Genomic DNA, 27,580 nt, shown 5'->3' with positions numbered 1-27,580 from the left:
TCATTATAGTAACATTTATAATTCTATCATACATTGAAATGATCCAGTATAAGTCACTGTTTTTCACAGAAAAAGGAAAACTGAATACACATACTGTCCTTTTAGCAAGCCGCCACTTCTTTCTTCAGCTGGAGTAGGACTATGAGACCAAAGCCTATGAGCCCTCATTCAGGGAAAGTGGCAGCTCTCCCTCTTCGTACCTTGTTAGGGGTACCTCGGACAGAGAAAGGCACAAAGTGCTTTTTCAATCCAATTATTTACAAAATATTAGGATGTGCAAAATTATATAGTATTGTTATCTCTCTGGTCTCCTATACCCTATATACTTCTCCAATAAGAATGATAAAGTTAGAATTTAGAGACAGAAGAACAGGGCTGAGGTCCTAAGTCTAGTATCTTTAACAAGTCTGATTCCTTTTCTGATTCTTCAAATTTTAAAAATCAGCCAAATGGGGAAAATAAAATCTTACTCCAATGAGGTTGTTGGAAGGATAAAATGTGATAATGTATGTAAAAATAACAGTTAAACTGTAAGTTATTTTTATTTAAAAATGGACCAAAATGCAGTATCTTAACAAATTCATCAAGTTTTCAATATGACCCAAAGCAAAATGATGTTTGGTATTTCATTTTCAATGCTACAAGCTTAAAAATGACAAAAATGGGGCAACCTACATGTTTCCATTTGTACAATTATGACTTACTGTGTTACCAGGTCCTCTCTCATGCTCTTTCTAAAGCAGTGTACACAAAAGGTGTCACTTACATTTGTACAGGCATCTGAAAACACAAATGCTACCTGTTTGAAATGTTTTCTTATCAGGAAAACATGTTAAGACCTAGTATAATTCTCATACTGGGAAACCATTCATTTACTAAAATACTCATTTGTTCAAACATATGTTGAGAATCCACTATGTAAAGGGACTTCCTATGGTGGGGACCCCAGTGGGACTAAGGCATGGTACCTGCCATCAAGAGGCACAGTCTTCAAACTTATTGATTATCCAAGTTATAAGTAAAATAAATTTGAACCCTCTTGATATAAGATTATAATGTGTGATACATAACCTCTGATATATAAAACTATGTGCCACTATGTTAATAAATAATTATATTGTTTAAAACAAATACATAAATGTATAAAACATAATTTATACATATAGATGCATATTATATATTCCATGCATTAAAAATAAGAAAAACGGAAAAGGAGAATGTACAAAGGAAATAAAAATTATTTTATTAGTTTAAATATGCTAGGTTATGCTAAAGTTAAAAAAAAAAACAATATCATCTTAACACAATAGCAAATGCATGTCCTCATGAGACATGTCCAATGGGGGCCAGGGGTCTTGGCTTATGAGGCTTCACCTTAATATAAGTTTTCTAAGTTTGACATTTAGCAGAACAAAAAATGTTTTTAAATTGAAATAACAGTGATTTGAAGGTCTGAATGTTCATTTTGTTTAGATACTTGGATTTAGTGACTTTCATAGCTGAAAATGTCCTACACAAAATATTACACAAAGATATGTATTTGAAAAAGGTAAGCAATTGGCTGTACTTACTAAATGATGATACTCTGTTTTCAAGATTTTTAAATTTTCAGTTTTTCCCTCTTTTAAAATTAAGTATAACTTACAGAGGGCTGTCACAGTGGATCCCTTTGGCTGAGAGTGTCTGAGGATCTGTGGACAGTTTACTGAGCCCATTAATGCCCCTGCCCAGACTCATGCTGCTGTCATATCACGCTACCTGTGCACACCCCTCCCTCCCAACCCCATCTCTGTTTGTAAGGAATGTGGCCCACAATATCAGACTGAAGGTTTACAATGGGAATTTGGTCATTAAGGTCCTATAGTTCATGTGTATGCTCCACTTGATTTTTATACCTGCTATCCAAGAGGATTTGTTTATGTTCAACCAAGGATGTGTGACACTGAAGATGCTTTATTACGTAATTTTGATAGAAAATGTATTTATGGATGCCAAAATGAAATACAGTTTGCACAGAGGGATCAGAAGACTCCAAATTAAATGAAAACCAAGGAAGGGAGGAATGTGTATAGTTCTTCACACTACAACGATTATGACAGATACAATATAGATGCTCTAGGAGAAGTTATGAAAGATCAAGAAACTGGTAGTTTGATTACAACTATAGAAGTATTTATAGCCTTGGAAACAGACCAGCTGGAAGACCAAAGTGTAGCAGAAGCCATTCTGACAATCATAAAATTCAAACGCTGCCATCGATCTTTTCAAGACCAAATCCAGTTCAAGATCACAGTCCAAGTTCCAGCTCAAGAAAGAAATGAAGGCTATCCTAAACAGAGGCAGCCAAGTGTTGCCCTCCCAGGGTAAGGAAAGGGCATCTTCCCTTACCCACCCTCCCCAAGCCCACCAGCATGGTCAGACTTCAGAGGGAAACACAGAGCCACCTAGTGGAGGCCAGAGTTGCTTACACCAAGTCCCACTCATCTGCACTTTGGAGCCACATTTCCACTGAAACAAGTCCCCCTGAGAATCAGCACAGCAGGCCCCTCCCAGAGAAGACCAGGACAAATCCCTTCTGCCTGTTTAGTCTACAGATCATAGGGTGCTGCAGCTCTAGGGGTGTTTCAGCTCTAGGGGAAACTGGATCTAGCTTTATTTGGGTTTCCTTTTATTTGTTCATTTTCTTTGCTTCTGTTTTTGTTTATAGTTTTTTTTTCTTTCTATTTCTTAGATAAAGAACATTTTTATTCTATTCTATTTTATTAAAAATTTATTTATTTTTTTCTTTTCTCTCTTTTCTCTATCAAGCCTCTCTTAACAAGCAGACTGAAACACACCTAAGATCTAACTTCATTTATTGAAGTTTTTTCATTTTGTTTTAATTTTTAATATTTTTAATATTTTTTTAAATGTATATTTTACTTTTGAGAGAGAGAGCAAGCACACAAGTGGGGGAGAGACAGAGAGAGAGAGAGAGGGAGACACAGAATCCAAAGGAGGCTCCAGGCTCTGAGCTGTCAGCACAGACCCCGACACGGGGCTTGAACTCACAAACCCTGAGATCATGACCTGAGCCAATGTCAGATGCCTAACCAACTGGGCCACCCAGGCACCCCTGATTTTTACTTATTATTTTATTTTATTAATTTTTTTTCTTTCTCCAAAATGACAACATAGAAGACTTCATCCAGAAAAGAAGAGCAGGAAGAAATGACAGCCAGGGATTTAATTGACACAGATATAAGTAAGATGTATGAACTAGAATTTAAAAGCACAATTATGGGGTACCTGGGTGGCTCAGTCTGTTAAGCGTCTGACTTCAGCTCAGGTCATGATCTCGCAGTTCATGAGTTCAAGCCCCATATTGGGCTCACTGCTGTCAGCCTGTCAGTGTAGAGCCTGCTTCAGATCCTCTGTCCCCCTCGCTCTGTCCTTTCCCCACTTGGACTCTCCCCTAAAATAAATAAAATATTAAAAAAAAAACCTAAGAGTGCCTAGGTGGCTTGGTCAGTTAAGTGTCTGATTTCAGCTCAGGTCATGATATCACAGTTTGTGAGTTCCAGCCCCACATTGGGCTCTGTGCTGACAGCTCAGAGCCTGGAGCTTGCTTCAGATTCTATGTCTCCCTCTCTCTCTGCAGCTTCCCTGCTCATACTGTCTCTCTTTCTCTCCCAAAAATAAACATTAACCCCACCCCCCCAAAATTATAGTAACAAGCTGGGGTCGAAAAAGGCATAGAAGACACAGGAAAAATCCCTTTCTGCAGAGATAAAAAGAGCTAAAATCTTGTCAGGCTGAAATCGGAAGATGCTATAACCAAGGCACAATCTTGAATGGATGCCATGATGGCGAGGATGGATGAAGCAGAGCAGCAAATCAGTGATACAGAAGGAAAAATTATGGGGAAAAAAATGAAGCTGAACAGAAGTGTGAGACAAAGGCAGAAGGATCATTATACAAGACTTAAAGAACTTAGTGATTTATTAAAGAGGATTAACATTCGTATCATAGGAGTCCCAGAAGATGAAGAGAGAGAAAAAGGGACAGATAGTTTATGTGAGCAAATTACAATTGAAAACTTCTCTAATGTGGGGATGGACCCAGACATCAAAATCCAAGAAGCAGAGAACTCCCATTAAATTCAACAAAAGCTGATCATTGCCAAGGCATATCATGGTCAAACTCACAAAATAGACAGACAAGGAAGGAGTCATGAAAGCAGTAAGGTTCGGGAAAAAAGTCCTTAACCTACAAGGGAAGACAGATCAGGTATGCAGTAGATCTGTCCAAAGAAATTTGGTAGGTCAGAAAGGAGTGGCTAGATATATTCAACATGCTGAATCAAAAAATAGGCAGCCAAGAATTCTTAATCCAGCAAGGCTGTCATTTAGAATGGAAGGAGAGATAAACAGTTTCCCGAGACTAACAAAAACTAAAGGAGTTTATGACCACTAAACTAGCCTTGCAAGACATTTTAAGGGACTCTTTAAGCAGAGAAATACAAAACAAAACAAGATCAGAAGAATCAAATACTAGAAAGGACCAGAGAGGATCACCAGAAACTTCAACTCTACAGGCAATGCAATGGCACTAAATTCAAATCTTTCAATAATCACTCTGAATGTAAATGGACTAAATGCTCCAATCAAAAGACATAGGGTATCAAAATGTATAAAAAACCAGGATCCATCTATATGCTGCCAATAAAAGACTCATTTTAGATCTAAAGACACTTGCAGATTGAAAATGAGGGGATGGAGAACCGTCTATCATGCTAAGGGGTATCAAAAGTAAGCAAGAGTACCCATACTTAATATCAGACTAACTAGATTTTAAAACAAAGGCTGTAAAAAGAGATGAAGAAGTGTATTATATCATAATTAAGGGGTCTCTCCATCAAGAAGATCTAGCAATTATAAATATCTATGCTCCCAACTTGAGAGCATGCAAATATATAAATCAATTAAATCAATTAATAATAAACATAATGAAACTCATTGATAATAATACAATAATAGTAGGGGACTTTAACACTCCACTTACATCAGAGAACAGATCATCTAAGCAGGAAATCAACAAGGAAACAATGGCTTTGAATGACACACTGGACCTGATGGACTTAACAGATATATTCAGAACATTTCATCCTAAAGGAGCAGAATACACATTCTTCTTGAGTGCACAAGGAACATTCTCTAGAATAGATCACATACTGGGTCACAAATCAGCCCTCAATATGTGCAAAGATCATATCATGCATACTGTCAGACCATAATGCTATGAAACTTGGAATCAACCACAAAAAACAAAAATGTGTAAAGATCAAAAATACTTGGAGGTTAAAGAACATCCTATTAAAGAATGAACTGGTTAACCAAGAAATTAAAGAGGAAATTAAAAAGTACGTGAAAACTGATGAAAATGAAAACATGACAATCCCAACTTCTGGGATGCAGAAAAGGCAGTTAAAAGAGTAAAGTATATAACAATCCAGACCTTCCTAAGAAGGAAGAAATGTCTCAAATACACAATCTAACTTTAAATCTAAAGGATCTGGGGAAAAACAAACCAAAACAAAAAAAAACCTGCAAATAAAGCCCAAAGTCAGCAGAAGACAGGAAATAACAAAGATTAGAGCAGAAATCAAGATATCAAAATCAAAACAACAGGAGAACAGATCAATGAAACTAAAAGCTGGTTCTTTGAAAGAATAAACAAAATTGATAAATACCTGGCCAGACTTATCAAAAATAAAAAGGAAAAGACCCAAATAAGTAAAACTATGAATGAAAGAGTAGTGATCACAACCAACAACACAGAAATACAAACTATTATATTATGAACAATTATACCCCAACAAATTGGGCAATCTGGAAGAAATGGATAAATTCCTAGAAACACATAACCTAAGAAGAAAGGGAAAACTGAACAGACCTATAATCAGTAAAGAAATTCAATCAGTAATAAAAAAAAGTCTTCCAACAAACAAGAGACCAGGGCTGGATGGCTTCCCAGGGGGAATTCTACCAGTCAAGAAGAGTTAATACCTATTCTTCTCAAACTGTTCCAAAATACAGAAATGGAAGGAAAACTTCCAAACTCATTCTATGAGGTCAGCATCACCTTGATTCCAAAACCAGACAAAGACCCCACTAAGAAGGAGAATTACAGACCAATTTCCCTGATGACCATGAATGCAAAAATTCTCAACAAAACAGTAGCAAATCGAATCCAACAATATATAAAAGAATTATTCACCACAATCAAGTGGGATTTTTTTCCTGGGCTACAGGATGGTTCAATATCTGCACATCAATTAACGTGATACAGGACACTGACAAAAGAAAGGATAAGAACCACATGATCCTCTCAGTAGATGCAGAAAAAACATTTGTCGAAATACAGCATCCTTTCTTGATAAAAATCCTCAAGAATGTAGGGATAGAAGAAACATACCTCAACAACATCATAAAGACCATATATGAAAGACCCACAGCTAGTATCATCCTCAATGGGGAAAAGCTGAGAACTTTCCCCCTAAGATCAGGAACACAGCAGGGATGTCCACTCTCACCACTCTTGTTCAAAATAGTACTAGAAGTCCTAGCCTTAGTAATCAGACGATGACGATGACAACAACAACAACAACAACAACAACAACAAAAATAAAAATAAAATAAATAAAATAAAATAAATAAAAGGCATACAAATTGGCAAGGAAGAAGTCAAACTTCCACTATTTGCAGACATGATTCTCTATATGGAAAACTGAAAGACTCCACCAAAAAATTGCTAGAACTGATACGTGAATTCAGCAAAGCTGCAGAATATAAAATCAACATGCAGAAATCTGTTGCATTTCTATACATCAATAATGAAGCAGCAGAAAGAGAAATCAAGAAAACAGTCCCATTTATAACTGCACCAAAAACCACAGGAATAAACCTAACCAAAGAGGTAAAAGATCTGTACACTGAAAACTATAGAACAGGTATGAAAGAAATTGAAGAAGACACAAGGAAATGGGAGAAAATTCTATGTTCATGGATTAGAAGAACAAATATTGTTAAAATGTTGATACTACCCAACACAGTCTATATATTCAATGCAATCCCTCTCAAGATACCATCAGCATTCTTCACAGAGCTAGAACAAACAATTCTAAAATTTGTATGGAACCAGTAAAGACCCTGAATTGCTGAAGTAATGTTGAAAAAGAAAACCAAAACGGGAGGCATCATAATTCTGGACTTCAAACTATATTACAAAGCTGTAATCATTAAGACAGTATGGTACTGGCACAAAAAACCAGACACATAGACCAGAGAGCAGAACAGAAAACCCAGAAATGGACCCACAAATGTATGGCCAACTAATCTTTGACAAAGCAGGAAAGAATATCCAATGTAAAAAAAAAAAAAAAAAAAAAAAGACAGCTTCTTTAGCGAATGGTGATGGGAAAACTGGAGACATGCTTAAGAATGAAACTAGACCACTTTCCCACACCATACACAAATTCAAAAAGGATGAAAGACCTACATGTAAGACAGGAAACTATCAAAATCCTAGAGGAGAATAAAGGCAGCAACCTCTTTGATGTAACAGCAACTTCTTACTTGACATGTCTCCAAAACGCAAGGAAAACACAACTAAAAATGAACTATTGGGATCTCATCAAGATAAAAAGCTTCTGCACAGCAAAGGAAACCCTCAGCAAAACTAAAAGGCAACCAACCGACGGAATGGTAGAAGATCTTTGCAAATGACATATCGGATAAAGGGTTAGTATCATTTTAATTATAACCATTTGCCCAGTACAGGGAAAACTGCCACGTGTTTTTGAAGCATTATTGCAACATTGTATTCCTGATAATTTAAGTAAACAAAACCATGAGTAAATGAATGATACGTGCCCCAAAATATCAAGATTTATCCATTTGACTTAACACTAGTATCTAAGACTTTGATTTAGATTTTGACCTAGACCTAGATTGTGATCTTGACTAGATTTGAATCAAAGTGGTTCTTTTTTCCTTGATTCATTTTGATATCTTGAGCCAGCCTTATAATGTGTTTTGGAATCTGTTTTAGAGGTAAATGCCTCTAAATCTATAACGAACTTATCAAACTCAACACCCCCTAATAAACAATAATCCTGTGAAGAAATGGGCAGAAGACATGAATAAACATTGTTCCAAAGAAGACATCCAGATGGCTAACAGACACATGAAAAGATGCTCAACATCACTCATCATCTAGGAAATACAAATCAAAACTATGATGAGCTATCACCTCACACCTGCCAGAATGGCTAGAATTAACAACTCAGGAAATAAAAGATATCGGCGAGGATGCAGAGAAAAGGGAACACTTTTACACTGTTGGTGGGAATGCAAACTGGTACAGCCACTCTGGAAAACAGTATGTACGTTCCTCATAAAGTTAAAAAAGAACTACCCTATAACCCAGTAATTGCACTATTAGGTATTAGCCAAAGATACAAAAAATGCTGATTTGAAGGGGCACATGCAATAGCAGCATTATCAACAACAGACAAACTATGGAAAGAGCCTAAATGTCCACTGACTGTTGATTGGATAATGAAGATTTGGTACATATACACAATGGAATATTAGTCAGCAAGCAAGAAGAATGAAATCTTGCCATTTGCAACAACATGGATGGAACCAGAGTGCATTATGCTAAGCAAAGTAAGTATCAGAGAAAGACAAATATCATATGATTTCACTTATATGTGGAACTTAAGAAACAACCAGAGAGGAATGGAAGGAAAAATCAGATAAAAACAGAGAGGAAGGCAAACCACAAGAGACTGTTAAATACGGATAACAAATATAGAGGGGAACTAGGTGGGGGGTATGGGCTAACTTGGTGATGGGCATTAAAGAAGGCATTTGTTGGGATGAGCACTGGGTGTTATATGTAAGTGATGAATTACTAAATTCTACCCCTTAAACCAATGTACTACACTGTATGTTAGCCAACTTGAATCTAAATAAAACTTAAAGAAAGAAATGAAGGCTCAATCACATTTTAGGTGTGCATCTCTTACCAAAACCAGAGGCATTTACTTCTAAAACAGATTCCAAAACACATTATAAGGCTGGCTCAAGATATCAAAATGAATCAAGGAAAAAAGAACCACTTTGATTCAAATCTAGTCAAGATCACAATCTAGGTCTAGGTCAAAATCTAAATCAAAGTCTTAGATACTAGTGTTAAGTCAAATGGATAAATCTTGATATTTTGGGGCATGTATCATTCATTTACTCATGGTTTTGTTTAAATTATCAGGAATACAATGTTGCAACAATGCTTCAAAAACACGTGGCAGTTTTCCCTGTACTGGGCAAATGGTTATAATTAAAATGATAGGCAGTTGAGCAGCCACTCTTAAGAGCCAGTTTGTTTAATGTTATGGGCAGCTACCAGTTTGTGGTATCTCCATGTATTAAAATTTTTTTTAATGTTTATTTATTTTTGAGAAAGAGAGAGACAGAGCACAAGTGGGAGAGGTGCAGAGGGAGAGGGAGACACAGAATCCGAAGCAAGCTCCAGGCTCCAAGCTGTCAGCACAGAGCCCAACGCGGGGCTTGAACCCATGAACCATGAAATCATGAACTGAGATAAAGTCAGACACTTAACTGACTGAGCCACCCAGGTGCCCCCTCTGTATATTTTTGTAAAGATTCTCATTTTTTATGCTTGAAGTATTGGTGAAGAGATAATGGATGACCATAATTTGCAACACTATCTTATTAAAAATTTACTTTCATATCCATATTTGGTATAACTGTTAACACAGAAATGTAGCTTGCTAATAAGATAGAATGATGTAAAAGTGAAGTTGTAGCCATAGTACAAGTGAGACTGATCAGACACATTTACGGTAGACCTTTTTGTCTTAAGATGTCTACTAGATACATGATAATAGTTAACTTATGACACTGTGGAATAGTTCTTTTGCTAACTATCTTGGGGAATGATGTCAACTGGGTTAAGTAGGACTTGGGGAAGATTGAGTTTTTGACTGAAAGATGTAACCTTCACTGCTTTTTTCTGGTTTCTATGATGATTTAGAACATATAAACATTGGAAGAACTCACCTTAAAATCTGAGCAGGTCAATGATGGCAGAAATAATTTTAAGGGGAAAAAATGCTCTCAAGTAGTTACCTTAAACTTTAAAGAGCATTGCTAGTCATATTGCTTCGTTTTCTTACTGCTATTAAAAAGCAGCAAGTAAATTGCTTCAAACTAGGCTTATGTTTATGCATATGCATAGTACAAAAGAACTGAATTTTGATGTTTATAGCACTCGGTCTGTGCATTTGTATCAAAATTTGCCTACCACTTTATGAAGGAAGCTTGTTTTTCACACCTGTTTATTGCATGTGAGGCAAGTTGAAAAAGAGTAGTCCCATTCTAGTTGATTCTGTGGTGCCATGAAATTTAAAATATTTTGGAAAAAGAATTAACTTTAAGTAAGAGTCACATCTCTGAGTGTGGCTGGTTATCAATGTAGTATCTGGCAATACCTGACTAAAAAAGAAAATTATATCTCAACCATTTATAATTTCTAGCATTTCTGTGAGAAATCATTTGGGGGGCAATAAAAGGGACATGCCCAAACTCATTTCAGAATAAAGGCTGGTATCTTTAAAAATTACAGATAACTTGTTTGCAGGTATAAGTAAGAAATACTGTGGGGAGACAATTCCTTTTGGAGGATCATTTTTATCAATTTTTGTTTTAGTAATATAGGCCTTGCCTGTAAAGAACAAAACATAGTTTTAAAATACTACTTGTGGAATGTTTTTAATGGACTGATTCTAGAACTTTTGTATATTTGACAGTATTTTGAACTTTCATTTCTTTACTGTTTGCAGTTAATGTTTATGTTCTGCTATGCAATAATTTATATGCACATCTATTTTTTTTTTAGATTTTCCTAGATGTAAACTCTACAACAAAAAGTCTATTTAAAATTGTAGCAGTCGTTTGCAGTTCTACCAAAGAGGAAGGTTGTAGGGCTAAACTTCATATTTTCTTTCTTTTAGAAGCTTCTCAAAAGGTATTTTTTATATGTTCTTTTTAACAAATATTGTGTCAACCTTGAAAACATCAATGTTTAGATCAAAACAAGGCCCAGCTTATTTTCTGCTTGCTGTAAATTAATCAATCATGCTATAATAAAAACAAAATGAAGGGGAAAAATTAAGTACAACTTATAATAAGCCATGTAAATCTTAAGTGTATAACCTGATGGGTTTTTTTAAATTTGTATACACATATATAACCACCATCCACATCAAGACATAAAATATTTATATCCAGCATCCCATCAGGCTCTTTTGTAGTCTTTCCCAGACAATATACCCCCACCTATAAGGTAATCATTATTCAGACCTCCATCTCCATTGATCAGTATGTTGGCTTTCATACAAATGAAATAAGGAACTCCTACAGAAGCAGACAGTATGTATTCTTTTGGATATGGACTCTTCCTCTATTATATCTGTGAGAACCATTAATATTACATATGGAAGAGCTTGGTCATTGTCATTGCTATACAAATCTTACTGTATGGCTACACCACAATTTATGTACCCATTCTAACTGCTGAATAACATCTGAATTGTTTCCAATTTTTAGCTATTTTAAATAAAACTGCTATGAATGTTGCTGTCTTTTGGTAGGCATAACACTCATTTCTCTTAGGCAATATACTGGAATCAAATTGGGTCATGGCAAAAATGCAAATTTATCTTTAGTGGACACTGCCAGTTTTCCCATGGTGAAAGACTATGTGCCCACCAAAAGCACTTCACGGTCAACAATAATTTATGCATGGTCTTGCTGGATACTGGCACATGTGTCCAAAAATAGCACTTGTTCTAGTTAAAAAAAAGGGGGAAGGGATTTGTTAATCACTTTTCCTTAGTAGAAAACAAAACAAAAAAAAATAAGCCATAGCACAAAATCAAAAAAGAAGAGAAAAAGGTCTAAGAAAATATACCAATTTTTCTTTTCATTATACAACCCAACTGTAGAATATTAATCTTTTTCATATCCGTCATATTTAAACTCCCTGAAGGTGGCTTTTTGTGTTTTCATAAAACCTATAACTAAGCTCCTTCAATACACAAACTTACTAAAAGTGATATGCATTCTACATATAATTCTTAAAGTTCTTGTTACTGTAATCATAGGCTGTCACTCCATTTGCAATCAGAAAGGACAGCAATTTCAAAAAATGAAAAATGGGTTTTCAAATATATCATATTTATGAATTTACTTTGGTTGTCACTCAAACATTTTTATTATCTGTATGAAACATTATCAGTAAAGTGATACAGAAGAAAATCCATATCCCAAGTAAATATCTTACACATTATAAAGATTTTATTATCATGTTTAACTTGCTCCTATAGACACAAGCTGCTTTGTTGATGTCTATTGCTCTAATCACTTAAAACTTAGCCCCAAACTGAGTTTTGGATTCAAACAATATCACTGTTGGACTGTTGATACAACACAGAGTTTACCAAATTAGCTTGCTGATAAATAATAAATCGAGGCAGAAAAAGTCCCAGTTTTGTCAACAACATGGTGCTCCAGGGCCTTCAGTAACCCTTCACCTGAGACTTGGTTTCCTCTGTTCTGAAGAGAAGAATGTGCCAGGTGTCTGAGACCCTTTCAGACCTGTCAGTTTCCCTTCTAATGGGGACTCCCAGGAAATATTCAAGATGTTGTTGTTTTAAAAAACACATACTCAAAAGTTTTCCACTGTAATGTTCAACAGTTATCAAAATGGCTTATTCTTAAGCTATACTAAAGTAATTAGGGGTGGGTTTTTGTTGCTTATTAAGAGAAGATGGTTAAGGAAGTTGGATGTAATTAACCCAATAAATATTTATCAACCTGCTGTTTACCTATGAGGTTCTCTCCTGTACTGGGGGAGAGATGCAGACAGAGATGGCTTTTCTGACCCTGATTGATGACATATTAGAGAAGATGAAACCCAAAGAATTGTTCTACAGTTTAGCTTTCTCACAAAATTCTATAGGTGTGCATCTTCTACTAGAATGAGTAAATTCATGTGCCTTTTCCATTCACTGAGAACAGTTTTTGAGTACACAATCTGCCTGTGGCACTTTCTCAGTGGCTTCAGACTTGGTGGTGATGAAGATGCAGCCCCTCCAGGGGTTCTCTGGAAGCTCACACCTAGGTGCACACAAGGACCTTAGGCATGCTCAGGTGGGAAGCTCTGAGAGGAGCTGGAGTGCTCCAGCAGAGCAGAAGCCCAGAGGAGGGTACAGGGGGATGCAGGAGCAGCTGAGTAAGGGCTGGCAAAGCTAAATGAGGGCAAGAGATATCTTTGAAGGTTATTGTGAAGGGAAAGTTATAGGAGCCAATGACCAGATTTGTGCATATAAAAAACTTTAAGGAGAATGATAAGCAACAATGGCTTAGTTATAAAGTAACAGTTTTCAAAATTTTCCCTTTCAATCCTAGCCACAGTAAAGGCACATGAATGGTTTTGCGTTTGATGAAACTATAAACATATTGGTTTTTACAGAATATGCCAGAAACAAATTAATAATATTGTTATGGTATAAAGAAGAGAACACTTGAAATACACATTTTTCAGTTCTTCCTAGAAGTTAGCAACTAGGAATCCTAACTTACTCCCACACTTCCCCAAGTAAAGAAACACAAAGAGAAACAAAGAAATTAAAGAACAAAAAACCAGGAAGGCCAGTTAAGGGAATGTGGGCATTGGAAGTGAATAGGAAAATAGAAAAAAAATTCTTCTCTTAACATCCTTCTGTCCTTTCCACACTGAGTTTTCTGATCTCCTACCTATCCCTGGCTTTTTTGTAATCTCTCTTGTTCTCTTTAAAATCATCAAAATATCCGTTGGATATAAGGCAATTCCAGAGAGCTATGCAGACCCATCTTAGCACAAGTAGTTTTGGAGCCAAAGTATGGCCAATTGGATTCTAGGTGTGTTGGTATAACAGGGCACATTATAGTCTTGAAGGAGAGATAACAACAATAATTTTAATTAAATAATAATTTTCAATCAAAAGAGAGACCATGTACACACACACACACACACACACACACACACACACACACACACAGTGTTTACAGTGAGTATAAAGTAGCTTTCAGGGTTTTTTTTTTTTTTTTTTAGACAACTTGTCTGTCCTTAGTTTCACTTCTGTTATTTTAATGCCTTAGAGTCTATTAACCAGTGACTAAGGAATAAAAACACTTTTTTTTTAGATTATTGCAAAGAAGAATTCATTTTTTTAAATGTTTATTTATTTTTGAGAGAGAGAAAGAAGAGAGACAGAGAGCAAGCAGGGGAGGGGCAGAAAGAGAGGGAGACACAGAACCTGACGCAGGCTCCAGGATCTGAGCTGTCAACACAGAGCCTGACACAGGGCTGGAACTTGAGAACCATGAGATCATGATCTGAGCCAAAGTTGGATGCTTAACCAACTGAACCATCCTGGTGCCCCAGAAATAAAAAACTTTTGATGGTGACTTAAAATTTGTTAAGAAGTTCAAATATAACATTTGGAAGTCATCTGAACTTCAGCTTTCTGTTGTGATGCATGTTATAAATAACGGGGGAAGCATAACATTTGTCAGAGCTTTCCAGGTTAAAGTAATAATTTGGAATTGTCTACTCATTCTACTAGTCCAATGCACTTCACCCATCTAAATACTAAGACAATATAAAGTGTTTCATTAAAATTTACATATAATGCAGAGTGAAGAGATACTATACTAAAATTAATCAGTTTGTTGTATCAGGTCAATAAAAATTTCTGAATATGAACAAAGTGGAAATAAGGTAACTCCTTGATAGTAGTTACAACACCTACGCTAAATTATGAAAATGATGATCCAAATGTCAACAGTACCTGTAAGCTGTCAATGTTACCAAACCTGCAGCTATGCAGTTACATTCTGGACCTGCAACTAGCCAAACAGAAGAGTGGACATAGCCACTTGCTCATCGTGTCTGACAGGCACCACAGACTTCCACAGGTTTTCAGGGCATGCCCTAAGTCAGAGATCAAAATAAAGGCAAGCCCTCCAATGCCCTTTAAAATTTTTCACACAGAACTATTTAAAGACAAATATTTTTAAATTAGTGTAGCCAAGGTCACAAGGAAATAATAAAATAGCTGGGGTGGAGAAAAGAATGCCAAAATGGTAGAATACAGACAAATATCTGTTATCTTGGGTTTTACCATGGTGCACACAACTGTGAAGTGTGTATATGACTTTTAGAATGACTCTTTTTTTTTTTAATGAGTCAGATAATTTAATAAGTAAACATATTGAGACATACAGTGGACAATTGGATTCTAACTTTTATATGACAAAACTTTACAGAATTTTCATTAAAAAAATGAATTTACATATAGCCTCACCATGAGAACTATTAATTTTACTGTCCCTTTAAACATTCATATATGTCTCTGAATTGGCATTATAATAATTATCCTTGATTTATTATTATTTTTAATATGAAATTTATTGTCAAATTGGTTTCCACACAACACCCAGTCAGTGCTCATCCCAACAGGTGCCCTCCTCAATGCCCGTCACCCACTTTCCCCTCCCTCCTACCCCCATCAACCCTCAGTTTATTCTCAGTTTTTAAGGGGAGGGGAAGGGAAAAAAAAATAGAATGACTCTTAGGTATACAAAATCAGGTAAAGTAAGGAAAATAAAACCCTAACACCTCTCATAGGCCCTTTTTACAGATTCATAATTACAGAATATACATATATAGTTCTTCTAATGTCTTCCTGACTAGGAGACACCTCTTTACAGGGGACATAACCTTTTACTACCTGACTGGTAAGAACTATGATGTTAAGGAATGGGCTTACCTGGTGCTGACTTGAACAAAAGCAATGGTATTGTTGGAACATAAGAAGCCACCAGGTAATGTGACTGCTGCTAACACTGCTTATCCAATTACAGAACGAGCTTTTTGGATGAGAGTTAATGAGACAGACAGACCACAAAAAAGCCCAGGGGGACATAGGAAGAACAGGAACAAAGTATGAAAAAAGTAAAAGCAAAGTAAAAGAAAAGAAGTTGCTTCAAATTTTACATTATTTCAATATTTATATTATTTCATTTCCTTCCAGTGGCTGATTCCACATCTGGGACAAGAAAGCACACAGTAAGCATGCAACACCTCAATATACCAGGGAGTAAGGGAGCACCATGAAGCTGTACTTTCAGAGTCAGGAGCCCATCTGAAGAGATTCCCCAGACAAAGAGGGCACAAATTGGTTATTAAAAAAATAACCACTATAATAAGTTGAAACCCATTAAGTATGTTCAAACCAACAAAAACAATAATTTTTTAAAAATCTTATTGATCACTTTTTAAAATGTGAGGGAACCAACTCAATCTGAAAACTGATTTAAAAAAAGAGAAAGAATTAAGCATATCCTGCCTTTCCTTTAGGAACTTCAGAGTAACAAAACAGTTGATGAAAATTTTCTATTTAGTGTTTCAGCAAACAATCATGAATTTGTAATCCTTAAGGAAAAAACTGGTCATGGCAACAATTCCCAATGATGTTAAAACCACCAGATGAAAAGTTTATGATAAACTTTTAAAGACTGGATTGAGCCAGTAACACTTGAATTCAATTTTCAATCTTAACATCACAAAAAAAGACAACCAAACCCTATGTACCTCCTGATGGCAGCAAGCAAAATTAAAATAAAACCAAGCCTGAAACTGATAAAGTTACTTTATTAATCACAAATTTATAGGAAGCACAAGGAATGGAAGAGAATAGTAAATGACACTAAGAGGAAGCAATTTGAAAAATGCAGAAAGTGAGAATACATAGAGAACAATCAACCTGATTTATTCAATAAATAAATAAAAGAGGGGACCCTAGAGGAAAAAAAGAAAAAACTAAGAGACATATCAACAAAATGCAACATATAGACCTTGGCTGAATCCTGATTTGAACAAACTATCTAAAAAGCTTTTATGAGAATTCTGAACATTGACTACATATTTGATAAAAGTGAGAAATTATTGTTAATTTCTTCCAGATCTGATGATGGTATCACGGTTATTTTTTAAAAAAAATCAGTCCTTATCTGATCTGTGTATGGATGAAATGATCTAATGTCTGGAATTCACTTCAAAATAATATATCCAAAGGTAGTGGGGAATTGAGAGGTACAGATAAAAACAAGTTTGGCCATGATTGTTGAAGCTGGCCAACATGTCAGTCAAGATTTGTTTTACTATTCTATTTTGATATATGCCCGAAATGCCCAAAATGAAAAGTTAAAAAAAAAAAAAAGTGACTTAGACTGTTTATGTGTACAAAAGTACTTTAGTTTACCCTGATGACAAACAGCATAGCTTACAGCTATCAATTTAATACATAATACAATAAATGCTTTAACAGATAAGGCATGTAATGAAGAAAATATGCGGGCCACAGGTCATCTCAAGGTTAATAAATTTCACATCGAAAAATGTTTGGCAGACAAAGAAATTATAACCAAATGTTCAAAGCACTGTACAAATGGCTTTATAGCACTGACTCTAATATATAAACTGCTTATAAAGAAGGAGAAAATGTCTGGAAAAAAGGTAAGGTAAATAATGAAACCATGATAAAAAAAAAAAAAAGACTGACTAGGATTATTCTCCCTAGAAAATGTAAAACTGCTTTTCTCATAAGTAGATCAAATACAAGTTTATTGAAATCTACTTTGTAATACTTTTTAAATGAAATTAAGAAAACTAGTCCAAGAAATTAGTAAAACTAGTCTTTCAGAGTTCAGTAAAGGAAAAGATTATTGACTTAGACTTCTCTCTTCAAAGAGAAAGTTTACTCAATTAGCATTTGTTTTGATCAAAAGCAGAAGTAATAAAGTGTCAAACCACTCCAAGATTAGAAAGCAAGAGACTTGTGGAAGGTAGGTCAGAAGAGAAACATAAAAGAACCAGTAATGTTCCAAATTCAGAGAAGAGGGCAGATTTTTAAAAGTGTTCAACAAATAGCAAAAAGAATATAATGTTCAGAATGATGCCCTTAAAATTCTGCAAGACTCAAAGAATCTTCAGAATAATTTTAGAAAGGTAAAATTACACTTAAAGGATCTTTGGTGTTAATGTACTTTACAATATTCTGATCATTTCTAAATAGGTTGTTAATTGTTATTTTTCGTAACTTGTATCTAATCAACTGAAGTTCTCTTTGACATTTACTGAATTGTAAAAAGATAATTAAATCAATCATTCTGTTCAAAGTATGTATTACTCTTAAAAACTAAACTGTAAACTGGTACTTTACTTGATGTTTAATTTTCCCTATCATCTCTGGCTTGAGTAACTTATGATAAGGTAGTTCTCATTAATCAACTAAGTGAATAAATCTGTTACCAATGGCTTACTATGAATCAGGCACCATTTAGGAGCTATGAACACAAAGATGAGAAACAATGTCAAACACCTGGAGAAAAAGAAGGTTGATGGCATGTGGCCCCTAAGAGGGTAGCAGGGATTGGATCAGAGAGCAGATGCAATTAGCCCTCAACAGGCTGAGAAGGGAAGAATGGGTACACATGCAGTCATAGGCAGAAATTAGAGGGAACAGAAGTGAAGAAGGTTTTGATTGTTGGATTCCATCATTCAGAAAACCAGAAGTTGGATGCAGAGTGAAAATGCTTCAGAGTCAATTTAGAATGTTACCATCTTTATAACTGATCCTTAAACAGCTGGCTGAGGTATTTTATTTGTAATAAGAATGGATATTTAGATTCTGAAATAATTCTGCTTCTTGGTATATAAATGGACACAAGTTTTTTATTTGCTGAAATCAGCTTGTATCTTTTTGCCTGCAAACCTAGAGCTAGGTATCTCTTGCTGGTTATGTTTTTTAATAAGGGGGATGATGTCTTCCACTCTTCTGGCTTTTATGAGTGGGATTTTCCCCTGACACTCGTGACCTCTTGCCAACCCCCCTGCCCCGCCCCTACTCCTCTCCTACAGAAATGGGACTTCCCAGTTGGTGAAGCACAACCATTAGTCCACCTCTTGGTTGGGTCAAGTGAATCTACTAAAGTCCTGAGCAAGGGGCTTGCTGTCTTTCTTCTTCCTTCTCTGCTCTGGACAGTGAGGCAGTGACCTGGGTATTTGCTCGGCAATCAGCCTTTCCCTTTAGTGGCCTGTTTCAAGATGGAAGTTGGAGGCCGGGGAGCCCATCTGGCTCTTATATCTAAATCATATTCTCCAGTATCAGCTTCTCATCTGCTGACTCTTTTGCATTATTCTTTGAAAACCTGAAACTTGGGCAGAGAAGGGTGTTATTCATTGATTCCCTATCCTCAGAGATTCAAATAGTATTATTCTTTCTTTACTTTGTTTAGGTTTAGATACTGATGGGGTGAGACAGTCACTTCTTTTCTCTCTTCTCTAATATTGAATATGACTATTAAGCAATTTTGCAACAATGTGTGTATACCCTGTCCCAGGCATGAGTATGAATTTTAGTAAACTCTCCAAAAATTTTCAGAGAAAGATTTTCCCTATGGAAAGTTAAACACTTGATGAGTGTTCAATTAAATGGGCGGTGCTGATTTAATAAGTATCAAGTAGCTTAGCCACGAGGTCAGAGTTCTTCATGCACAGATAAGTGCAACTAACTCAATGAAATACAAAGATCTAGTTAAAAATCACAAAATAGTATTACCAGAAAAATGTTGGAAAAAAATATACAATAACAAATTAGGGTAGCCTTCACATGTCAGTGGAAATATATTTTCCTTAGGTAACTGTAAAGAAATGATGATAATTTAAAAGAAAATAATAGATGAGTAGTCAAATGAACAGAATTACAGCTGGTTTTCATATTTTCCTCCCATATAACTCACTGGATTTTAATTTTAAAGGGGAGAAAAATCTCAAGTGTTCCAAGAAGGTATTGTTTTCAAAATAAATGGATATAAAATCTTATGAAAATAACAGACCTATTTTGGCATGTAACTTTTTTTTTTTTTTTGCTACCTAATGTTAAGATAGTTTTCACCAAAATACCTACCCTCACAACACACTACCAACCAACCAATAACAAACAAAAGAGAAGCATGCACCACAGATACAGATACTAAGAAAGTTTCAGGAGTATCCTCCAGCGAATGCCTTGATTTTAAAAATATTCCAGAGTATAAAGAACATTAGGTGGACACACTCAAGTTTATTGCCCTGGTTCCCCATACATTTTTCAATTCTCAGAGAAGAACACAGGATATAGAAGAATATGAGAGCCTTCTAACTTACTTAAGTAAAAATCACAATGATTTCATCTCTTTTATACTGTCAGCTTCTCTATTTAAATTTTAAACTTGGAAATCAGGAACTGCTATCTTTAACAACCTGGAAAGCTGGATAATATTTGCTGAATTTGTGAATGAAAAGCAAATGTATTTTCTATCTGTACATGAGGGAAATATTTTACAGGTATTGAGTACAGAGATTAACAGACTGATTTTAATTTTTTATTCTAGTCTCAGTGTTCCAAATACATATATTTCTGTATCTGTAAATCCAACTTACACTAACTTTATTTTTTTTTTTTTAATGTTTATTTTTGAGAGAGAGACAGAATGTGAGCGGGGGAGGGGAAGAGAGAGAGAGAGAGGGAGACAGAATTTGAAGCAGGCTCCAGGGTCCGAGCTGTCAGCACAGAGCCCAGTGAGGGGCTTGAACCCATGAGCAGCAAGATCATGACCTGAGTTGAAATTGAACACTTAACCAACTGAGCCACCCAGGTGCCCCAACTTACACTAACTTTAAACAGGGCAACAAACGTATAGTTTTCTTTGGTTAGTACAATGAGGTCCTTTAAAATCTTGTTGGTCACAAATGATAACTTGTATGACTGAAATGCAGCAGTCCAAATTCTTTAGAAGAATGTACTATTTACAATGGAAAAATACCTGTATTTTCCACTGAATTGGTATCTTTAATAAAGTACTATTATACGAAGGCAACGTTTGGTGGCAGTATGTATGCAAGGGTGGGCATGCAGAGCTGGTCAGAAATGATACTGCAGTAAAAGTATATTTGAATACTTTAACAAAAACCTGAAAATGAAGCTAAGGGAAGAGAAGTTTAAGTTAAACCGAAGGGATAACTTTGCTTATGTATTTATTTTTTTGATAGAAAAGTATACTCAGTGAAAAGAGAAAATCTTTGTAATATTTATTCAGGTGTTCGTTAGGACACTGACATATGGGGAGAGAACTGTTAGACTTACTAGGGTCCGTAGTGAAACAGTATTGCTCCTGCCTCAAAGACAGTCAGCAGAGTCATGCAACGACTGAGTGTCAACTCAGGCCCTATTGGGAACTTACAGACCACAGAATGCCAGGAAAATCTATTTCTAAAGTGATAATTTGCTTTCTTAGTTTAATATCCAAGCAATACACATACTTGAGCAGTGATATACACCAAAGTAAGTGAACTAAAAAAATTGACTTTTCCCTTTAATTTCTAAACATGTATAAGAGACTCAATTCCTACTCTGGAAAGCAGTTTTACTTACTTAATCTCAAAATTAATTATTTTTTTTTTCTAGCAAAAAACAGATACTGTGCTGACTGAAATGTAAAAAGGCTTGTCTGACAGTTCTCCCCAAGTTGTTAATGTACCTACTGTATTTAATATTGCTAACTTATCTACCCATAGTTCATTATAAATGCAATCTTATCTGTCCTCTGAACACACCCAAGCTCACAGTCCATTCTTTTCATTCCAAGACTTCCAAAATAGCCTCCCTTTTTTGTCTCCCAACCCACAACCATGCCATCATCTTAAAACATCACTTCAAGGGGCGCCTGGGTGGCTCAGCCAGCTGAGCATCTGACTCTTAATTTCAGCTCAGGTCATGATTCCAGGATTGTGGGATTTGAGCCTCACATTGAGCTCCATGCTGAGTGTGGATTTTCTCTCCCTCTCTCTCTCTCCCTCTGCCTCTTCCCCCCACTTCCCTTGTGCTCTCTCTAAAAAAAAAAAAAAAAAAAAAAAAAGTCACTTCAAACACATTACTTACTGTTTGGGACACTTTCAGGGATTTGGAATTTTAATTTCCCAAAACCGATTTGTTCCTCAAAACACCTACAAAATAGCGCCAAGTCTGATCATCCCAGATAAAAGTAGGAGGGTCTCAGTCTGCCAAGTCTTCAAGTTCATTCAGATTCAACAAAAGTCCCTGATAAACAGTATACACACTTGTTTTTGAATGCTCATCATTGATGTAAACACTGGCAGCTACAGAAAATATGTTTCTTAAAAGGCTAACCACTTTTAGAAAATTCTAATTACAACTGCTACCTATTGATTGTAATTCTAACTCCCCAGCTATACAGAACTGATTTTGTTTTGTTTTGTTTTGTTTTAAAACCATTTGAAGAGAACTATTAGATCTGTCCCTAACACTTTCTCCAGGCCTAATATAGTCTGTTCTGACAATCATTTCTCAAAAAGCTTGGCTTTAAGACCAGATGTGATGATGACTCCAAGGCACAGGTATCTGCCCCTCCTATCCTGGAAACTACACTTTTATAATTGTAACTACCATTTCAATGGCTACTTAGAGGCAGCCACATCATAGAGCACCTATAAACAGAATTGAAAATTATCTAAAACATTTAGAATTTATGCATTAGCTCTTAGTAAGCTATTATCTCTTTCTTCTTATTGTAAAATTAAGCCATCCCCATAACTATTCTTCTTCAATTCACACATGTTAACTTTTTTACACCTGAATAAGTATTACAATAATTTTTTTTCATGGAGTACACTTTTCTATCAATAAAAAAATAAATCTATTAGCAAACTTATCCCCTCTGTTTAACTTAAACGTCAAGTTCTCTTTTACATTTCTAACTATGCCTCTTTATTTTGTGTATTCTTTTCCAGTAATTCAATTTTTATTGCAGGACTTTAAATTTTTTTCCAGTCATTTTTTTAGGTAAAAAAAAAAAAATTAGGTAAAATTTACATATAGTGAATGCACATATAGTGTACAATATGATGGGATTTGATTAAAGTACATAACTGTGTATCCTCTACCATAATCATGACATATAACACTTCGAAGGTGCCTCTCCATCAGTTCCCACCATCCTCCCACAGGTAATCACCATTCTGGTTCTGTCACCATACATTATTAGCCTGTCCTTGAATTTCGCTTAAATGGAATCCCATTTTATGTATTCTGTATTTGGCTTATTTCACTTAAACATGTTTTTGAGACCTATCCACATTGATGGGTAACAACAATAACAAGGATAAGTTGCACCCCCATTGTATGGATATTGTTGCACTGTACGAATATATTATAATTTCATACATTCTCCTCTTGATGGATAGTTTGGTTGTCCCCAGTTTTGGGCTATTATGAATAAAGCTGTGATGACCACATTGTACAAGTCCACTTGTGCTCTTATTTTTCATTTTTCTTGGGAAAATGCCTAGAAGTGGAATTGGTAGCTCAAGGGGTAGATTTACGTTTAACTTTATAAGAAGCTGTTTCCAAAGTGGCTTTACCATCTTATAGGCTCATCAGCAATGTCTGAGAGCTCCAGTTGTTCTACATCCTTGTCAACATGTAGTATCATCAGTCTCTTTAATTTTAGCTATTCTAGTAGGTCTGAAGTAGTGGCACATTGTGGTTTTTACTTATTTACTCCTGATGACAAATAATGGTGCATACCTTTAATTTGTTATTGGCCATTTATGTATCTTCTTTGTGAAATGCTTGTTCATATATTTATGCACTTGTTCCAGCATATCTTGAAAAGATTTCCTTTCTTCATGGAAATGTTTAGGTGCCTTTGTTAAAAATCAACAGACTGTGATGTGTAGGTCTTTTTATATTTTCTATTTCCTGGATCTATTTATCTATCCTATTATAATACCACACTACCTTCATTCCAGTAGCTTTAAAAAGTCTTTAAATCAAGTAGTGTGAGTATACCAACTTTCTTGTTCTCTTTCAAGATTGTTTTGGCTGTACAAAGTCCTCACCTTTTCTAAACAAATTTTGGAATCATCTTATTGAACTCTGTTTCTTAAAAATCCTCTTGCACTAACTACAGGCTTCCCTCTAGGCTGACCTTAAGACACCCTGGCTATAATTACTCCAGCAATGATGATTCCAAAAGCAAATCAGGAACAAGTTTCAAATGATTTGCTGAAATTCTAGATTTGCCCTGTATGTCATTTCTTTGACTATTAAATCAAGTTCGTGTCTATGAAAAAAATTAGTGTTACATGCTTCTTTTTGAGTATGTTGACTCCATGGATAGTTTTTCTTCTTTTTTAAAAATGTAAAATTCTTTTCAAAGTAAAAATGAATGTTCCTTGAAAATACTCAAATAACACATAATTCTAAAGTAGAAAATTATACTTTTCTGAAATTCTACCTCCCACCCCTTGTCAAGATACATTTGCACATGACAAATTTTACAAACTGTAAATTGTATGTTGTCTTTTTAAAATAAAAGTGAGAAAATAATGAACATATTTTTCTACCAAATATATGAACAGTATCTGTGTGTGTGTCTCCATCTCATCTACTATAGAACAGCTACGTCTCCTTAAAAGCAGCCTCTTCCATTATAAAGAATGAACAATATTTAATGTGTATGTGTTTGGTATAGATATGCCAATTTGTATTCCTAAAAATATGATAGGATAGTTTTCTTTTTAGTACTTTTGCCAAAAAGTATTATCAAGCTTTTTTAACATTTGCCATTCTAGCACACTTTATGAAAACGAAAACTTAATGCTTTTTTTAATTTGTATTGAATATTGAAAATTTTTAGTATTTTTTCATGTTTTTGATCATTTTAGTTCTTTTGTGAATTTCATGATTTGTGTTTACTCTTCTTTTTTAATAGATTCTTAATGGAGGTTATTAGCTCTTTGCCTAACATCACAAGATAGTGCTTTCAGGTAGGGGATGTCTGGATGTGAACTCTGAATCCAGCTCCACCATTTCCTATCTATGTTACCTAAGGCAATTACTTACCCTCTTCTGTGCCCAATGACGTCATCTATAAAATAAGAATAAAAATATCACCTGCTCCTTGAGGTGCTGTTATAAGGATTAAATCAGATAATCCATGTAAAGCCCTCTGCCTGGTACATAGTACATACTCAATAAATGCTATGTATATATATAACAACATATGTATGTGTGTATATAAATTCATACACATACAACATACCCAACTTATTATTTTACACAGGCCTTCAAATATTTTGATGATCCCTTTTCTCAAAAAGCACAAACCAAGCTTCAAGATATGTAGTTTTCCATTTTTTGTAAATCAAATATCTCCATTCTTCTAACAACTTATTCTAACAACTTATTCTCTAGAAATGCTGAACTGGCCTCAGCTCTGAATCACTGAAAGTTACAAAAGGCAAAAAATAACATAGCTATCCAGTGGCTATAACAAAGTTCAGACAATGTAAATGTGTGAAAAATTCTGAAAGGTAGAGATCTTAAAATAAAACTGAAATTTTCTTGAACAGACTGACTACAGACTTAAGAAAAGCTGTACATTTGTCTTTGTCTCCAAGCTGGTGGTATAGAAGATCCTGAACTCATGTTCTCTCATGGACACACTGAATCTATACCTACATATAGAGTAATTCCTCCTGAAGAATAACTGAGGGCTGACTGAAAAGGCCCTGCACAACAAAGGATAGAGGGACCACATGAGGTGAGAGCAATGAAGATATGGTAACTACAGGAAACCCACCCCCCAAAACTGCAAACTGCAGGGGGGAGGGATAGCACTAAAGGGCCCCTGGACAGATTTGCCCAAGCTGGGCACAACAAAAGAACAGTGGTTTCACAAGAAACTAGACTATAAGTGAGGAAAACCCATTTCTAACCCTAGAGAGTCCACAAAACAGTAAGAAACTGCTACTAAACTCTCTCCAGGGTTGGAGGTGCAAGTGAGAAATATTGTTTATGTTCTCCCTCTACCTTGATAACACAGGCAAGAATTGGGTCCAGGTGCTTTAGCTGGCCTGCCACCTCAATAAATCCTGGGCTTTTTGCCCACACCATCATCAACATCCTTCCAAGGCAGCAACTCCACCTATGACCAACCAGCTCCAGGTGTTCCACCAAGGCAGCCCCAGCCCTTGGCCACGAAATCTCCAGCTATCTTGCTGGAGTGCCCCTTGCCAAGAGTATCCTGGGCCTGTCCCAGCTCCAGCAGTCTCGACAGGGTAGCCCCAGTGCAGAGTACCATGGGATTTGTCAGCTCTCATCCACTTCAGCTCCAGCCATCCCACTGGGGTGTCTCTTGCATGGAGCACGCTGAACTGCTCTGTCCTGACTCCAGCAATCCCACACCAAGGGAGCCCTGGCACAGAACACCCCCGGGACTACCAGACCATGCCCATTATAGTTCCAGCTAGTTAAGCCACCAGGCAACACCATGTATGTAGGGGGCATTCCTAAATATGTCTGAGAGAGGTATCAGTTTTACCTAATTCATAGAAAGAAACATAGAAAGTAAAACAAAATGAAGAGATAGAGGAATATGCTCCAAATGAAAGAACAAGGCAAAACTTCAGAAAAATAACTAAACAAAACAGAAATAAGCAATCTACTTGATAAAGAGTCCAACATAATGGTTATAAAGAGGCCCACTGAACTTGAGAGAAGAGTGGATGAGCTCAGTGAGAACTTCAACAGAGATGGAAAATATAAAAATTAACCAATTAGACCAAAGGAATACAGTTAAGTGAGATTAAAAATACACTGGAACAAACCAACAGTAGATTAGAGCATGCAAAAGGAGGGATGAGCAATCTGTAAGACAGGGTAACAGAAAGTACTGAGGTTGACCAGCTAAAAGAAGCAGGATAATAAAAAATAAGACTAGGTGTGGAACCTCTGAAACATCATCAGGTGTAATAACATTTACGTTATAGGAGTCTCAGAAGGAGAAGAGAGAAGAGGTAGAAAACCTCTTTGAAGAAATAATACCTGAAAACTTTGCTAACCTGGGGAAGGAAACAGACATCCTGGCCCAGAAAGTATAAAAAGTCCCAAACAAGATGAACCCAAAGAGGTCCACACCAAGACACATAATAGTTAAAATGCTGAAAATTAGGGTGCCTGGGTGGCTCAGTTGTTAAGCATCTGACTTCGGTTTAGGTCATGATCTCATGGCTTATGAGTTTGAGTCCTGCATCAGGTGAACTCAAGCCTCCCTTTGGGTAAGCTTGTGCCCCGCTTCAGGTGAGCACCAGCCCTGTGTTGGGGGAGCATGAGCCCCGCTTCTTTCTCTCTCTCTCCCTCATTCACTTGCCCCTCCCTCTCTCTCAAAATAAAATAAATAAAATGTTGAAAATTAAAGATAGAGAATCTTAAAAGCAGCATAAGAAAAGCAAAGAGTTGTGTACAAGGGATACCACATAAGGCTATCAACTGATTTTTCAG

At 35.8% G+C, this 27,580-nt stretch overlaps 1 protein-coding gene and 1 pseudogene across 2 annotated transcripts in view; one reads left to right on the top strand and one right to left on the bottom strand.

Annotated features, from left to right (window-relative positions):
• Nucleotides 1-27,580, bottom strand: part of EXOC2 (exocyst complex component 2) — a 277,000-nt gene that overhangs the window by 30,848 nt on the left and 218,572 nt on the right. The window lies entirely within an intron of this gene.
• Nucleotides 142-26,550, top strand: LOC125165539 (serine/arginine-rich splicing factor 10-like; annotated as a pseudogene).

This window comes from Prionailurus viverrinus, chromosome B2, assembly GCF_022837055.1.
Source record: "Prionailurus viverrinus isolate Anna chromosome B2, UM_Priviv_1.0, whole genome shotgun sequence".
Classification (NCBI taxonomy): domain Eukaryota; kingdom Metazoa; phylum Chordata; class Mammalia; order Carnivora; family Felidae; genus Prionailurus; species Prionailurus viverrinus.
The sequence above is the reverse complement of the archived record's forward strand: the minus strand, read 5'-3'. Positions and strand labels throughout refer to the sequence as shown.